At 47.0% G+C, this 13,991-nt stretch overlaps 20 non-coding genes across 20 annotated transcripts; all 20 read left to right on the forward strand.

The window, feature by feature from the left end:
* Positions 1 to 72, forward strand: TRNAP-AGG (transfer RNA proline (anticodon AGG)). Its single transcript has one exon. It is a non-coding gene; the product is annotated as a tRNA-Pro (tRNA).
* A 386-nt stretch (positions 73 to 458) lies between these two features.
* On the forward strand, positions 459 to 531 carry TRNAV-AAC (transfer RNA valine (anticodon AAC)). Its single transcript has one exon. It is a non-coding gene; the product is annotated as a tRNA-Val (tRNA).
* Positions 532 to 1,869: 1,338 nt separating this feature from the next.
* TRNAP-CGG (transfer RNA proline (anticodon CGG)) lies at positions 1,870 to 1,941 on the forward strand. Its single transcript has one exon. It is a non-coding gene; the product is annotated as a tRNA-Pro (tRNA).
* Positions 1,942 to 2,326: 385 nt separating this feature from the next.
* Positions 2,327 to 2,399, forward strand: TRNAV-UAC (transfer RNA valine (anticodon UAC)). The gene has a single exon. It is a non-coding gene; the product is annotated as a tRNA-Val (tRNA).
* A 429-nt stretch (positions 2,400 to 2,828) lies between these two features.
* Positions 2,829 to 2,900, forward strand: TRNAP-AGG (transfer RNA proline (anticodon AGG)). Its single transcript has one exon. It is a non-coding gene; the product is annotated as a tRNA-Pro (tRNA).
* A 386-nt stretch (positions 2,901 to 3,286) lies between these two features.
* TRNAV-AAC (transfer RNA valine (anticodon AAC)) lies at positions 3,287 to 3,359 on the forward strand. The gene has a single exon. It is a non-coding gene; the product is annotated as a tRNA-Val (tRNA).
* A 289-nt stretch (positions 3,360 to 3,648) lies between these two features.
* TRNAL-CAA (transfer RNA leucine (anticodon CAA)) lies at positions 3,649 to 3,760 on the forward strand. The gene is made up of 2 exons: positions 3,649 to 3,686; positions 3,715 to 3,760. It is a non-coding gene; the product is annotated as a tRNA-Leu (tRNA).
* Positions 3,761 to 4,695: 935 nt separating this feature from the next.
* TRNAP-CGG (transfer RNA proline (anticodon CGG)) lies at positions 4,696 to 4,767 on the forward strand. Its single transcript has one exon. It is a non-coding gene; the product is annotated as a tRNA-Pro (tRNA).
* Positions 4,768 to 5,152: 385 nt separating this feature from the next.
* Positions 5,153 to 5,225, forward strand: TRNAV-UAC (transfer RNA valine (anticodon UAC)). Its single transcript has one exon. It is a non-coding gene; the product is annotated as a tRNA-Val (tRNA).
* A 429-nt stretch (positions 5,226 to 5,654) lies between these two features.
* Positions 5,655 to 5,726, forward strand: TRNAP-AGG (transfer RNA proline (anticodon AGG)). Its single transcript has one exon. It is a non-coding gene; the product is annotated as a tRNA-Pro (tRNA).
* Positions 5,727 to 7,519: 1,793 nt separating this feature from the next.
* On the forward strand, positions 7,520 to 7,591 carry TRNAP-CGG (transfer RNA proline (anticodon CGG)). Its single transcript has one exon. It is a non-coding gene; the product is annotated as a tRNA-Pro (tRNA).
* A 1,344-nt stretch (positions 7,592 to 8,935) lies between these two features.
* On the forward strand, positions 8,936 to 9,008 carry TRNAV-AAC (transfer RNA valine (anticodon AAC)). Its single transcript has one exon. It is a non-coding gene; the product is annotated as a tRNA-Val (tRNA).
* A 289-nt stretch (positions 9,009 to 9,297) lies between these two features.
* On the forward strand, positions 9,298 to 9,409 carry TRNAL-CAA (transfer RNA leucine (anticodon CAA)). Its single transcript has 2 exons — positions 9,298 to 9,335; positions 9,364 to 9,409. It is a non-coding gene; the product is annotated as a tRNA-Leu (tRNA).
* Positions 9,410 to 10,346: 937 nt separating this feature from the next.
* On the forward strand, positions 10,347 to 10,418 carry TRNAP-CGG (transfer RNA proline (anticodon CGG)). The gene has a single exon. It is a non-coding gene; the product is annotated as a tRNA-Pro (tRNA).
* A 385-nt stretch (positions 10,419 to 10,803) lies between these two features.
* On the forward strand, positions 10,804 to 10,876 carry TRNAV-UAC (transfer RNA valine (anticodon UAC)). The gene has a single exon. It is a non-coding gene; the product is annotated as a tRNA-Val (tRNA).
* A 429-nt stretch (positions 10,877 to 11,305) lies between these two features.
* Positions 11,306 to 11,377, forward strand: TRNAP-AGG (transfer RNA proline (anticodon AGG)). The gene has a single exon. It is a non-coding gene; the product is annotated as a tRNA-Pro (tRNA).
* Positions 11,378 to 11,763: 386 nt separating this feature from the next.
* Positions 11,764 to 11,836, forward strand: TRNAV-AAC (transfer RNA valine (anticodon AAC)). Its single transcript has one exon. It is a non-coding gene; the product is annotated as a tRNA-Val (tRNA).
* A 289-nt stretch (positions 11,837 to 12,125) lies between these two features.
* TRNAL-CAA (transfer RNA leucine (anticodon CAA)) lies at positions 12,126 to 12,237 on the forward strand. Its single transcript has 2 exons — positions 12,126 to 12,163; positions 12,192 to 12,237. It is a non-coding gene; the product is annotated as a tRNA-Leu (tRNA).
* A 935-nt stretch (positions 12,238 to 13,172) lies between these two features.
* On the forward strand, positions 13,173 to 13,244 carry TRNAP-CGG (transfer RNA proline (anticodon CGG)). The gene has a single exon. It is a non-coding gene; the product is annotated as a tRNA-Pro (tRNA).
* A 385-nt stretch (positions 13,245 to 13,629) lies between these two features.
* Positions 13,630 to 13,702, forward strand: TRNAV-UAC (transfer RNA valine (anticodon UAC)). Its single transcript has one exon. It is a non-coding gene; the product is annotated as a tRNA-Val (tRNA).
* Positions 13,703 to 13,991: the final 289 nt, after the last annotated feature.

The following is a 13,991-nucleotide window of genomic DNA, read 5'->3' on the forward strand; positions in this document are numbered from 1 at the left end:
GGCTCGTTGGTCTAGGGGTATGATTCTCGCTTAGGGTGCGAGAGGTCCCGGGTTCAAATCCCGGACGAGCCCTTTTTTAGAGGTAAACATACGAATCCTACTCAAAACTGACAATGCCTGACTATTTCTCATTACACTCGGCGCATTGTTGCACAAATTATTTTGAACCTCAGAAGAAAAACGGATATCCATGCTTTTTCTGCCTTCATGCTTAGTCTGTGTGTGTCCCAGGTGATGCTTTCCCAAGCTGTACTTGCTGGCATTTAGGCATCAGATATTTGTCTGTCGATGCCTGCATAAGTACATTTTTAATACGTCTAATTGCAAGCATGTTGGCTGATATCTCTGCAGTTTTCACACTTGCTCCTCGCTTTCTGAGTGGCTGCTGATACAGCAGAATAGAAGTAGAGAGAATCCTTGAGAGGAACCTTGCTCTAACAGTAAAACACAGCAAGTTAGTTTCTGTAGTGTAGTGGTCATCATGTTCGCCTAACACGCGAAAGGTCCCCGGTTCGAGACCGGGCAGAAACACTGTGCATGAGCTGCTTTTATGTGCACCCTCTAAAACCTTATTATCTCAATGCAAGCTTAAGAAGAGGCGGTCCATGAACCCAGCGAGCCGTGGGAAACTTCCTTTACTTTTCCAAGACGAAACAAAGTAATCCGCATCCATCAGTGGTCGCTCTTGTGCCTAGCTTTTTTTTTTATCATGCCATGTTGTATTGTGGGGCCTTTACACCTGTGACATTGCTGCGAACGCTGTAAGTGCAAACATTGGCAAGTGCAGACAGAAGAGTCAGACCTGTACATAGCCAGTGCTGTCAGGATGGCCGAGTGGTCTAAGGCGCCAGACTCAAGAGAGCTTGATCTTCAGTGCAACTGAGACTTCTGGTCTCCTCATTGAGGCGTGGGTTCAAATCCCACTTCTGACAGGTCTCTTTTACACCCTTAAATCGTCCTGTTTTTTGCAGTGCATTCCCCACACACCACAATCTTTGCACGGACCTGTAACATATGACGAGAAATCCACCAACGATCAGGCTGGACCCTCAATCACAATTCCATGTATTCCTGGAAGAGACACCTCAGGCACACCCTCCGTTAAATTTGCACTCCATCACACTAACTGCTGTGCTGGTTTCTCATTAAGCAGTTGATCCCATCTTTGTTGTGAGGCTCTCCTGCCACCTTTTGGGCGGAGAAGGCACTGTCCCTGCAACAACACAGGCAGACATGTTCAACAGGGCTTCCTGGTTATGTGGGAGGAGCAGATTGTCATTGGTCCCCCCTTGCGAATTTTAATTTACATAAGGAAGACAGAGAGGTAGCTGGGAGTAGGCAGTACACACGGACATTGAACTCTATCTTGTGATTTACAGCCAATTCTAGATTGAGGCAGGAGGAAAGGAGGTGACTTGCCCAACAATGGCCATTCTGGGAATTCAGCCACCCTGGGTCTCCCAGGTGAGTGTTTCAGTCCTGCGAGCCACTCATATAAATCTCGCCTGATCGAGCCTGATTGAGCGCTGAGTGAGCATGTTTGAATCCAAGAATCAAACACTTCTTTCTTAGAAGCAAGAATTGGCAGGCCCTCCCTTGCTTCTGGGGTGGAAGTTTATGGGGCAAGGGTCCAGGACTTGCAGAGAAGTACAAGTGCCAGGAAGTGCCTGCAGTTCTCATCAGTGCCTTTTTTCTGCTCACTGGCAGCTAGGATATCGGCTGATCCCTTCCTTGCAAGAGTGAAAAAAACAACACCTTGAGAGAAAACATGACTTTGTGTGGCTCACATAGAGAGAGAGCAGCCAAATAGCACTGCTTTGTTTCTGAAAGACGCATCAGAAATTGTTCAAATTGCTGACAGGGGAATCAGGCTCGTTGGTCTAGGGGTATGATTCTCGCTTCGGGTGCGAGAGGTCCCGGGTTCAAATCCCGGACGAGCCCATGTTGTGGAATTATTTTTAGGCTGCTTATTATATAGGACCATTTCTTCTTTTCAATGCTATAAGACGCCGTGTATGGTGAGAAAGTTCCTTTCCCTGCACGCTGTTTCCCACTTTTGGCGTATAGAATTTCAGTGCCGGACTTCTTTGCAACTGCTTTTCTGGGGTGGACCATCAGTGTAGGAACATTAAATTCAAAGTGTTTTTCTAGCGTGATTTCAGGTATGGTTTTAAAATCGCCTTTTGGAATAAAAGTGGTCCTCGTTCCTTTCTTCCAAAGAAAGAGATCGGGTAAGGAGGGTCCAACGTTGAGCTTCATGGACATTGGCCCTTGGTCTGTGCTTTCCAGCCCACTACATGCCAAGAAGATTGCTGCAAGAGTATCTGTTTCTGTGGTGTAGTGGTTATCACGTTCGCTTTACACGCGAAAGGTCCCTGGTTCGAGACCGGGCAGAAACAGCAGCTTATTGTTTGCATTTACTCTCTCAACTTATAGGAAAGCTGAGATAATGGAAGCTGTCTATCCCTCACCAGCGTGACGTACTGTGCTCCAGCGGCATCAGTGACAGCTCAAAAAGAGAAGTGACGATAGTTTGCGCCATTCGTTTGCACGTCCTTTTGAACTGAAGGGTGGGCCTACTTGATGAAAGCAAGGCATGAGAGCAGAAATTGTTTTATTGTCCTCACCGAGAGCATACACCTAGAGCAAACAAAATGTCTGAAGGATGGAGGTATTTTCATTTCTTGTTCGATGACGGCCATGGAAAAGACAGCAACCATATTGCAGAAGAGAGCAGCATGTGCAGTTGCTTGCTTTGGGTGAATCATTCACCAACTCGCTGCCAATAACCCCCGGAGCCGGTGCAAAAGGTGACTCTTCTGTGCCTCGGCTCGTTGGTCTAGGGGTATGATTCTCGCTTAGGGTGCGAGAGGTCCCGGGTTCAAATCCCGGACGAGCCCTTTTTTAGAGGTAAACATACGAATCCTACTCAAAACTGACAATGCCTGACTATTTCTCATTACACTCGGCGCATTGTTGCACAAATTATTTTGAACCTCAGAAGAAAAACGGATATCCATGCTTTTTCTGCCTTCATGCTTAGTCTGTGTGTGTCCCAGGTGATGCTTTCCCAAGCTGTACTTGCTGGCATTTAGGCATCAGATATTTGTCTGTCGATGCCTGCATAAGTAAATTTTTAATACGTCTAATTGCAAGCATGTTGGCTGATATCTCTGCAGTTTTCACACTTGCTCCTCGCTTTCTGAGTGGCTGCTGATACAGCAGAATAGAAGTAGAGAGAATCCTTGAGAGGAACCTTGCTCTAACAGTAAAACACAGCAAGTTAGTTTCTGTAGTGTAGTGGTCATCATGTTCGCCTAACACGCGAAAGGTCCCCGGTTCGAGACCGGGCAGAAACACTGTGCATGAGCTGCTTTTATGTGCACCCTCTAAAACCTTATTATCTCAATGCAAGCTTAAGAAGAGGCGGTCCATGAACCCAGCGAGCCGTGGGAAACTTCCTTTACTTTTCCAAGACGAAACAAAGTAATCCGCATCCATCAGTGGTCGCTCTTGTGCCTAGCTTTTTTTTTTATCATGCCATGTTGTATTGTGGGGCCTTTACACCTGTGACATTGCTGCGAACGCTGTAAGTGCAAACATTGGCAAGTGCAGACAGAAGAGTCAGACCTGTACATAGCCAGGGCTGTCAGGATGGCCGAGTGGTCCAAGGCGCCAGACTCAAGAGAGCTTGATCTTCAGTGCAACCGAGACTTCTGGTCTCCTCATGGAGGCGTGGGTTCAAATCCCACTTCTGACAGGTCTCTTTTACACCCTTAAATCGTCCTGTTTTTTGCAGTGCATTCCCCACACACCACAATCTTTGCACGGACCTGTAACATATGACGAGAAATCCACCAACGATCAGGCTGGGCCCTCAATCACAATTCCATGTATTCCTGGAAGGGACACCTCAGGCACACCTTCCGTTAAATTTGCACTCCATCACACTAACTGCTGTGCTGGTTTCTCATTAAGCAGTTGATCCCATCTTTGTTGTGAGGCTCTCCTGCCACCTTTTGGGTGGAGAAGGCACTGTCCCTGCAACAACACAGGCAGACATGTTCAACAGGGCTTCCTGGTTATGTGGGAGGAGCAGATTGTCATTGGTCCCCCCTTGCGAATTTTAATTTACATAAGGAAGACAGAGAGGTAGCTGGGAGTAGGCAGTACACACGGACATTGAACTCTATCTTGTGATTTGCAGCCAATTCTAGATTGAGGCAGGAGGAAAGGAGGTGACTTGCCCAACAATGGCCATTCTGGGAATTCAGCCACCCTGGGTCTCCCAGGTGAGTGTTTCAGTCCTGCGAGCCACTCATATAAATCTCGCCTGATCGAGACATCGAGCGCTGAGTGAGCGTGTTTGAATCCAAGAATCAAACGCCTCTTTCTTAGGAGCAAGAATTGGCAGGCCCTCCCTTGCTTCTGGGGTGGACATTAATGGGGCAAGGGTCCAGGACTTGCAGAGAAGTACAAGTGCCAGAAAGTGCCTGCAGTTCTCATCAGTGCCTTTTTTCTGCTCACTGGCAGCTAGGATATCGGCTGATCCCTTCCTTGCAAGAGTGAAAAAAACAACACCTTGAGAGAAAACATGACTTTGTGTGGCTCACATAGAGAGAGAGCAGCCAAATAGCACTGCTTTGTTTCTGAAAGACGCATCAGAAATTGTTCAAATTGCCAACAGGGGAACCAGGCTCGTTGGTCTAGGGGTATGATTCTCGCTTCGGGTGCGAGAGGTCCCGGGTTCAAATCCCGGACGAGCCCATGTTGTGGAATTATTTTTAGGCTGCTTATTATATAGGACCATTTCTTCTTTTCAATGCTATAAGACGCCGTGTATGGTGAGAAAGTTCCTTTCCCTGCATGGTGTTTCCCACTTTTGGCGTATAGAATTTCAGTGCCGGACTTCTTTGCAACTGCTTTTCTGGGGTGGACCATCAGTGTAGGAACATTAAATTCAAAGTGTTTTTCTAGTGTGATTTCAGGTATGGTTTTAAAATCGCCTTTTGGAATAAAAGTGGTCCTCGTTCCTTTCTTCCAAAGAAAGAGATCGGGTAAGGAGGGTCCAACGTTGAGCTTCATGGACATTGGCCCTTGGTCTGTGCTTTCCAGCCCACTACATGCCAAGAAGATTGCTGCAAGAGTATCTGTTTCTGTGGTGTAGTGGTTATCACGTTCGCTTTACACGCGAAAGGTCCCTGGTTCGAGACCGGGCAGAAACAGCAGCTTATTGTTTGCATTTACTCTCTCAACTTATGGGAAAGCTGAGATAATGGAAGCTGTCTATCCCTCACCAGCGTGACGTACTGTGCTCCAGGGGCATCAGTGACAGCTCAAAAAGAGAAGTGACGATAGTTTGCGCCATTCGTTTGCACGTCCTTTTGTACTGAAGGGTGGGCGTACTTGATGAAAGCAAGGCATGAGAGCAGAAATTGTTTTATTGTCCTCACCGAGAGCATACACCTAGAGCAAACAAAATGTCTGAAGGATGGAGGTATTTTCATTTCTTGTTCGATGACGGCCATGGAAAAGACAGCAACCATATTGCAGAAGAGAGCAGCATGTGCAGTTGCTTGCTTTGGGTGAATCATTCACCAACTCGCTGCCAATAACCCCCGGAGCCGGTGCAAAAGGTGACTCTTGTGTGCCTCGGCTCGTTGGTCTAGGGGTATGATTCTCGCTTAGGGTGCGAGAGGTCCCGGGTTCAAGTCCCGGACGAGCCCTTTTTTAGAGGTAAACATACGAATCCTACTCAAAACTGACAATGCCTGACTATTTCTCATTACACTCGGCGCATTGTTGCACAAATTATTTTGAACCTCAGAAGAAAAACGGATATCCATGCTTTTTCTGCCTTCATGCTTAGTCTGTGTGTGTCCCAGGTGATGCTTTCCCAAGCTGTACTTGCTGGCATTTAGGCATCAGATATTTGTCTGTCGATGCCTGCATAAGTAAATTTTTAATACGTCTAATTGCAAGCATGTTGGCTGATATCTCTGCAGTTTTCACACTTGCTCCTCGCTTTCTGAGTGGCTGCTGATACAGCAGAATAGAAGTAGAGAGAATCCTTGAGAGGAACCTTGCTCTAACAGTAAAACACAGCAAGTTAGTTTCTGTAGTGTAGTGGTCATCACGTTCGCCTAACACGCAAAAGGTCCCCGGTTCGAGACCGGGCAGAAACACTGTGCATGAGCTGCTTTTATGTGCACCCTCTAAAACCTTATTATCTCAATGCAAGCTTAAGAAGAGGCGGTCCATGAACCCAGCGAGCCGTGGGAAACTTCCTTTACTTTTCCAAGACGAAACAAAGTAATCCGCATCCATCAGTGGTCGCTCTTGTGCCTAGCTTTTTTTTTTATCATGCCATGTTGTATTGTGGGGCCTTTACACCTGTGACATTGCTGCGAACGCTGTAAGTGCAAACATTGGCAAGTGCAGACAGAAGAGTCAGACCTGTACATAGCCAGGGCTGTCAGGATGGCCGAGTGGTCTAAGGCGCCAGACTCAAGAGAGCTTGATTTTCAGTGCAACTGAGACTTCTGGTCTCCTCATGGAGGTGTGGGTTCAAATCCCACTTCTGACAGGTCTCTTTTACACCCTTAAATCGTCCTGTTTTTTGCAGTGCATTCCCCACACACCACAATCTTTGCACGGACCTGTAACATATGACGAGAAATCCACCAACGATCAGGCTGGGCCCTCAATCACAATTCCATGTATTCCTGGAAGGGACACCTCAGGCACACCTTCCGTTAAATTTGCACTCCATCACACTAACTGCTGTGCTGGTTTCTCATTAAGCAGTTGATCCCATCTTTGTTGTGAGGCTCTCCTGCCACCTTTTGGGCGGAGAAGGCACTGTCCCTGCAACAACACAGGCAGACATGTTCAACAGGGCTTCCTGGTTATGTGGGAGGAGCAGATTGTCATTGGTCCCCCTTGCGAATTTTAATTTACATAAGGAAGACAGAGAGGTAGCTGGGAGTAGGCAGTACACACGGACATTGAACTCTATCTTGTGATTTGCAGCCAATTCTAGATTGAGGCAGGAGGAAAGGAGGTGACTTGCCCAACAATGGCCATTCTGGGAATTCAGCCACCCTGGGTCTCCCAGGTGAGTGTTTCAGTCCTGCGAGCCACTCATAAATCTCGCCTGATCGAGCCTATTGAGCGCTGAGTGAGCATGTTTGAATCCAAGAATCAAACGCTTCTTTCTTAGAAGCAAGTATTGGCAGGTCCTCCCTTGCTTCTGGGGTGGAAGTTTATGGGGCAAGGGTCCAGGACTTGCAGAGAAGTACAAGTGCCAGAAAGTGCCTGCAGTTCTCATCAGTGCCTTTTTTCTGCTCACTGGCAGCTAGGATATCGGCTGATCCCTTCCTTGCAAGAGTGAAAAAAACAACACCTTGAGAGAAAACATGACTTTGTGTGGCTCACATAGAGAGAGAGCAGCCAAATAGCACTGCTTTGTTTCTGAAAGACGCATCAGAAATTGTTCAAATTGCTGACAGGGGAATCAGGCTCGTTGCTCTAGGGGTATGATTCTCGCTTCGGGTGCGAGAGGTCCCGGGTTCAAATCCCGGACGAGCCCATGTTGTGGAATTATTTTTAGGCTGCTTATTATATAGGACCATTTCTTCTTTTCAATGCTATAAGCGCCGTGTATGGTGAGAAAGTTCCTTTCCCTGCACGCTGTTTCCCACTTTTGGCGTATAGAATTTCAGTGCCGGACTTCTTTGCAACTGCTTTTCTGGGGTGGACCATCAGTGTAGGAACATTAAATTCAAAGTGTTTTTCTAGCGTGATTTCAGGTATGGTTTTAAAATCGCCTTTTGGAATAAAAGTGGTCCTCGTTCCTTTCTTCCAAAGAAAGAGATCGGGTAAGGAGGGTCCAACGTTGAGCTTCATGGACATTGGCCCTTGGTCTGTGCTTTCCAGCCCACTACATGCCAAGAAGATTGCTGCAAGAGTATCTGTTTCTGTGGTGTAGTGGTTATCTCGTTCGCTTTACACGCGAAAGGTCCCTGGTTCGAGACCGGGCAGAAACAGCAGCTTATTGTTTGCATTTACTCTCTCAACTTATAGGAAAGCTGAGATAATGGAAGCTGTCTATCCCTCACCAGCGTGAAATACTGTGCTCCAGGGGCATCAGTGACAGCTCAAAAAGAGAAGTGACGATAGTTTGCGCCATTCGTTTGCACGTCCTTTTGTACTGAAGGGTGGGCCTACTTGATGAAAGCAAGGCATGAGAGCAGAAATTGTTTTATTGTCCTCACCGAGAGCATACACCTAGAGCAAACAAAATGTCTGAAGGATGGAGGTATTTTCATTTCTTGTTCGATGACGGCCATGGAAAAGACAGCAACCATATTGCAGAAGAGAGCAGCATGTGCAGTTGCTTGCTTTGGGTGAATCATTCACCAACTCGCTGCCAATAACCCCCGGAGCCGGTGCAAAAGGTGACTCTTCTGTGCCTCGGCTCGTTGGTCTAGGGGTATGATTCTCGCTTAGGGTGCGAGAGGTCCCGGGTTCAAATCCCAGACGAGCCCTTTTTTAGAGGTAAACATACGAATCCTACTCAAAACTGACAATGCCTGACTATTTCTCATTACACTCGGCGCATTGTTGCACAAATTATTTTGAACCTCAGAAGAAAAACGGATATCCATGCTTTTTCTGCCTTCATGCTTAGTCTGTGTGTGTCCCAGGTGATGCTTTCCCAAGCTGTACTTGCTGGCATTTAGGCATCAGATATTTGTCTGTCGATGCCTGCATAAGTAAATTTTTAATACGTCTAATTGCAAGCATGTTGGCTGATATCTCTGCAGTTTTCACACTTGCTCCTCGCTTTCTGAGTGGCTGCTGATACAGCAGAATAGAAGTAGAGAGAATCCTTGAGAGGAACCTTGCTCTAACAGTAAAACACAGCAAGTTAGTTTCTGTAGTGTAGTGGTCATCACGTTCGCCTAACACGCGAAAGGTCCCCGGTTCGAGACCGGGCAGAAACACTGTGCATGAGTTGCTTTTATGTGCACCCTCTAAAACCTTATTATCTCAATGCAATCTTAAGAAGAGGCGGTCCATGAACCCAGCGAGCCGTGGGAAACTTCCTTTACTTTTCCAAGACGAAACAAAGTAATCCGCATCCATCAGTGGTCGCTCTTGTGCCTAGCTTTTTTTTTTATCATGCCATGTTGTATTGTGGGGCCTTTACACCTGTGACATTGCTGCGAACGATGTAAGTGCAAACATTGGCAAGTGCAGACAGAAGAGTCAGACCTGTACATAGCCAGGGCTGTCAGGATGGCCGAGTGGTCTAAGGCGCCAGACTCAAGAGAGCTTGATCTTCAGTGCAACTGAGACTTCTGGTCTCCTCATGGAGGCGTGGGTTCAAATCCCACTTCTGACAGGTCTCTTTTACACCCTTAAATCGTCCTGTTTTTTGCAGTGCATTCCCCACACACCACAATCTTTGCACGGACCTGTAACATATGACGAGAAATCCACCAACGATCAGGCAGGGCCCTCAATCACAATTCCATGTATTCCTGGAAGGGACACCTCAGGCACACCTTCCGTTAAATTTGCACTCCATCACACTAACTGCTGTGCTGGTTTCTCATTAAGCAGTTGATCCCATCTTTGTTGTGAGGCTCTCCTGCCACCTTTTGGGCGGAGAAGGCACTGTCCCTGCAACAACACAGGCAGACATGTTCAACAGGGCTTCCTGGTTATGTGGGAGGAGCAGATTGTCATTGGTCCCCCCTTGCGAATTTTAATTTACATAAGGAAGACAGAGAGGTAGCTGGGAGTAGGCAGTACACACGGACATTGAACTCTATCTTGTGATTTGCAGCCAATTCTAGATTGAGGCAGGAGGAAAGGAGGTGACTTGCCCAACAATGGCCATTCTGGGAATTCAGCCACCCTGGGTCTCCCAGGTGAGTGTTTCAGTCCTGCGAGCCACTCATATAAATCTCGCCTGATCGAGCCTCATTGAGTGATGAGTGAGCATGTTTGAATCCAAGAATCAAACGCTTCTTTCTTAGAAGCAAGAATTGGCAGGCCCTCCCTTGCTTCTGGGGTGGAAGTTTATGGGGCAAGGGTCCAGGACTTGCAGAGAAGTACAAGTGCCAGAAAGTGCCTGCAGTTCTCATCAGTGTCTTTTTTCTGCTCACTGGCAGCTAGGATATCGGCTGATCCCTTCCTTGCAAGAGTGAAAAAAACAACACCTTGAGAGAAAACATGACTTTGTGTGGCTCACATAGAGAGAGAGCAGCCAAATAGCACTGCTTTGTTTCTGAAAGACGCATCAGAAATTGTTCAAATTGCTGACAGGGGAATCAGGCTCGTTGGTCTAGGGGTATGATTCTCGCTTCGGGTGCGAGAGGTCCCGGGTTCAAATCCCGGACGAGCCCATGTTGTGGAATTATTTTTAGGCTGCTTATTATATAGGACCATTTCTTCTTTTCAATGCTATAAGACGCCGTGTATGGTGAGAAAGTTCCTTTCCCTGCACGCTGTTTCCCACTTTTGGCGTATAGAATTTCAGTGCCGGACTTCTTTGCAACTGCTTTTCTGGGGTGGACCATCAGTGTAGGAACATTAAATTCAAAGTGTTTTTCTAGCGTGATTTCAGGTATGGTTTTAAAATCGCCTTTTGGAATAAAAGTGGTCCTCGTTCCTTTCTTCCAAAGAAAGAGATCGGGTAAGGAGGGTCCAACGTTGAGCTTCATGGACATTGGCCCTTGGTCTGTGCTTTCCAGCCCACTACATGCCAAGAAGATTGCTGCAAGAGTATCTGTTTCTGTGGTGTAGTGGTTATCACGTTCGCTTTACACGCGAAAGGTCCCTGGTTCGAGACCGGGCAGAAACAGCAGCTTATTGTTTGCATTTACTCTCTCAACTTATAGGAAAGCTGAGATAATGGAAGCTGTCTATCCCTCACCAGCGTGACGTACTGTGCTCCAGCGGCATCAGTGACAGCTCAAAAAGAGAAGTGACGATAGTTTGCGCCATTCGTTTGCACGTCCTTTTGAACTGAAGGGTGGGCCTACTTGATGAAAGCAAGGCATGAGAGCAGAAATTGTTTTATTGTCCTCACCGAGAGCATACACCTAGAGCAAACAAAATGTCTGAAGGATGGAGGTATTTTCATTTCTTGTTCGATGACGGCCATGGAAAAGACAGCAACCATATTGCAGAAGAGAGCAGCATGTGCAGTTGCTTGCTTTGGGTGAATCATTCACCAACTCGCTGCCAATAACCCCCGGAGCCGGTGCAAAAGGTGACTCTTCTGTGCCTCGGCTCGTTGGTCTAGGGGTATGATTCTCGCTTAGGGTGCGAGAGGTCCCGGGTTCAAATCCCGGACGAGCCCTTTTTTAGAGGTAAACATACGAATCCTACTCAAAACTGACAATGCCTGACTATTTCTCATTACACTCGGCGCATTGTTGCACAAATTATTTTGAACCTCAGAAGAAAAACGGATATCCATGCTTTTTCTGCCTTCATGCTTAGTCTGTGTGTGTCCCAGGTGATGCTTTCCCAAGCTGTACTTGCTGGCATTTAGGCATCAGATATTTGTCTGTCGATGCCTGCATAAGTAAATTTTTAATACGTCTAATTGCAAGCATGTTGGCTGATATCTCTGCAGTTTTCACACTTGCTCCTCGCTTTCTGAGTGGCTGCTGATACAGCAGAATAGAAGTAGAGAGAATCCTTGAGAGGAACCTTGCTCTAACAGTAAAACACAGCAAGTTAGTTTCTGTAGTGTAGTGGTCATCATGTTCGCCTAACACGCGAAAGGTCCCCGGTTCGAGACCGGGCAGAAACACTGTGCATGAGCTGCTTTTATGTGCACCCTCTAAAACCTTATTATCTCAATGCAAGCTTAAGAAGAGGCGGTCCATGAACCCAGCGAGCCGTGGGAAACTTCCTTTACTTTTCCAAGACGAAACAAAGTAATCCGCATCCATCAGTGGTCGCTCTTGTGCCTAGCTTTTTTTTTTATCATGCCATGTTGTATTGTGGGGCCTTTACACCTGTGACATTGCTGCGAACGCTGTAAGTGCAAACATTGGCAAGTGCAGACAGAAGAGTCAGACCTGTACATAGCCAGGGCTGTCAGGATGGCCGAGTGGTCCAAGGCGCCAGACTCAAGAGAGCTTGATCTTCAGTGCAACCGAGACTTCTGGTCTCCTCATGGAGGCGTGGGTTCAAATCCCACTTCTGACAGGTCTCTTTTACACCCTTAAATCGTCCTGTTTTTTGCAGTGCATTCCCCACACACCACAATCTTTGCACGGACCTGTAACATATGACGAGAAATCCACCAACGATCAGGCTGGGCCCTCAATCACAATTCCATGTATTCCTGGAAGGGACACCTCAGGCACACCTTCCGTTAAATTTGCACTCCATCACACTAACTGCTGTGCTGGTTTCTCATTAAGCAGTTGATCCCATCTTTGTTGTGAGGCTCTCCTGCCACCTTTTGGGTGGAGAAGGCACTGTCCCTGCAACAACACAGGCAGACATGTTCAACAGGGCTTCCTGGTTATGTGGGAGGAGCAGATTGTCATTGGTCCCCCCTTGCGAATTTTAATTTACATAAGGAAGACAGAGAGGTAGCTGGGAGTAGGCAGTACACACGGACATTGAACTCTATCTTGTGATTTGCAGCCAATTCTAGATTGAGGCAGGAGGAAAGGAGGTGACTTGCCCAACAATGGCCATTCTGGGAATTCAGCCACCCTGGGTCTCCCAGGTGAGTGTTTCAGTCCTGCGAGCCACTCATATAAATCTCGCCTGATCGAGACATCGAGCGCTGAGTGAGCGTGTTTGAATCCAAGAATCAAACGCCTCTTTCTTAGGAGCAAGAATTGGCAGGCCCTCCCTTGCTTCTGGGGTGGACATTAATGGGGCAAGGGTCCAGGACTTGCAGAGAAGTACAAGTGCCAGAAAGTGCCTGCAGTTCTCATCAGTGCCTTTTTTCTGCTCACTGGCAGCTAGGATATCGGCTGATCCCTTCCTTGCAAGAGTGAAAAAAACAACACCTTGAGAGAAAACATGACTTTGTGTGGCTCACATAGAGAGAGAGCAGCCAAATAGCACTGCTTTGTTTCTGAAAGACGCATCAGAAATTGTTCAAATTGCCAACAGGGGAACCAGGCTCGTTGGTCTAGGGGTATGATTCTCGCTTCGGGTGCGAGAGGTCCCGGGTTCAAATCCCGGACGAGCCCATGTTGTGGAATTATTTTTAGGCTGCTTATTATATAGGACCATTTCTTCTTTTCAATGCTATAAGACGCCGTGTATGGTGAGAAAGTTCCTTTCCCTGCATGGTGTTTCCCACTTTTGGCGTATAGAATTTCAGTGCCGGACTTCTTTGCAACTGCTTTTCTGGGGTGGACCATCAGTGTAGGAACATTAAATTCAAAGTGTTTTTCTAGTGTGATTTCAGGTATGGTTTTAAAATCGCCTTTTGGAATAAAAGTGGTCCTCGTTCCTTTCTTCCAAAGAAAGAGATCAGGTAAGGAGGGTCCAACGTTGAGCTTCATGGACATTGGCCCTTGGTCTGTGCTTTCCAGACCACTACATGCCAAGAAGATTGCTGCAAGAGTATCTGTTTCTGTGGTGTAGTGGTTATCACGTTCGCTTTACACGCGAAAGGTCCCTGGTTCGAGACCGGGCAGAAACAGCAGCTTATTGTTTGCATTTACTCTCTCAACTTATGGGAAAGCTGAGATAATGGAAGCTGTCTATCCCTCACCAGCGTGACGTACTGTGCTCCAGGGGCATCAGTGACAGCTCAAAAAGAGAAGTGACGATAGTTTGCGCCATTCGTTTGCACGTCCTTTTGTACTGAAGGGTGGGCGTACTTGATGAAAGCAAGGCATGAGAGCAGAAATTGTTTTATTGTCCTCACCGAGAGCATACACCTAGAGCAAACAAAATGTCTGAAGGATGGAGGTATTTTCATTTCTTGT

The sequence above is a fragment of the Triturus cristatus genome, chromosome 10, assembly GCF_964204655.1.
Source record: "Triturus cristatus chromosome 10, aTriCri1.1, whole genome shotgun sequence".
NCBI classification, from domain to species: domain Eukaryota; kingdom Metazoa; phylum Chordata; class Amphibia; order Caudata; family Salamandridae; genus Triturus; species Triturus cristatus.